The sequence below is a fragment of the Brassica napus genome, chromosome C7, assembly GCF_020379485.1.
Source record: "Brassica napus cultivar Da-Ae chromosome C7, Da-Ae, whole genome shotgun sequence".
NCBI lineage: Eukaryota > Viridiplantae > Streptophyta > Magnoliopsida > Brassicales > Brassicaceae > Brassica > Brassica napus.
In genome coordinates, this window is record NC_063450.1 from 24,002,282 (window position 1) to 24,003,479 (window position 1,198).

The 1,198-nt window shown below is 45.7% G+C and overlaps 1 non-coding gene across 1 annotated transcript; it reads left to right on the forward strand.

The window, feature by feature from the left end:
• The first annotated feature begins 823 nt into the window (after window positions 1–823).
• On the forward strand, window positions 824–930 carry LOC125590763. The gene has a single exon (XR_007326766.1). It is a non-coding gene; the product is annotated as a small nucleolar RNA R71 (small nucleolar RNA).
• The last annotated feature ends 268 nt before the right edge of the window (window positions 931–1,198 follow it).

The following is a 1,198-nucleotide window of genomic DNA, read 5'->3' on the forward strand; positions in this document are numbered from 1 at the left end:
GGTGAGGGTTGTAGGAGGTAACTGCTTACCACTCCTAAGGGTGATAGCTTTGGCCTCCTTGGGGTTTTGGTCAGATTTTCCAGGTAGAGATCCTTGCTGGCGATTCTGGTGAGTGTTCATGGAAGCAAACTGATTCTCTAAATTCTTGACTGTAGAAGCAAGATGTGAGAATTTGTTGTTGAGCTCATTGTAGCTCCCATCAATCTTGGAATGAAGGTTCTTCAACTCATAACCAACATGCTTCGCACTTCTAGTCTGAGACTCCAAGATTTATTTCAGTAAGGTATCAGTGCTGCTCTCTTGAGGAGCAGAGGAACCATACGAGGGGTTTTGCTGAGGCTGATAGCTGCCTTGCTGGTTGTTTCTAGGCGGATAACCACTCTGTTGGTTGTTGGGATAGGATTTCTGTTGGTAGTTGTTGTACTGAAAGTTGAGCTCTTTTTTGTACCAGCTACCATTGTTGTTGATGAAACACAGCTCTTCCTGACCTTCCAAACCCTCAACCTCATGGACAACAGGTGGTGTCTCTTGGTTTGGGTTACCAACAAAGTGCAGCTGCTCTTGGGTGGCTTTATCAGCAATGAGGATGTCTATCTTATCCTGTAGAGCTTTCAACTCCTTCCTCGTCTGCTTATCATATGTTCGACTGCCTCTGTCATGGTCTCCACTGTAGACTGCATCACTCTTTACCATGTTGTCAACCAGCTCATCTGCATCTTCCTCAGTTCTCCCCAAGAAGTACTCATTGCTAGTTGTATCCAGTCTGGCCATGTACTTAGGAAGAGCACCACGGTAGAATGTGTTCAGCAAGCTCTCCTTAGAGAAACCATGGTGTGGGCATTGAGCTTGGTAGCCCTTGAATCTTTCTCAGGCTTCACTGAAGCCTTCCAAGTTCTTCTGTTGAAAGCTAGAAATCTCATTTCTCAGCTTAGCAGTTCTTGAAGTAGAGAAGAACTTCTCCAAGAATGCTTTCTTACAGTCATCCCAAGTGGTGATAGAGTCGCTGGGTAGAGACTTCTCCCACTGACGTGCCTTATCCCCCAAAGAGAAAGGGAGTAGCTTGAGCTTTAAGGCATCTTCGGACACACCATTGGTTTTTGACAACCCACAGTAGCTGTCGAACTTGTCCAAGTGATCGAATGGGTCCTCTAAAGCCAAGCCATGATATTTGTTGTTCTCGATCACGTTGAGGAGTCCT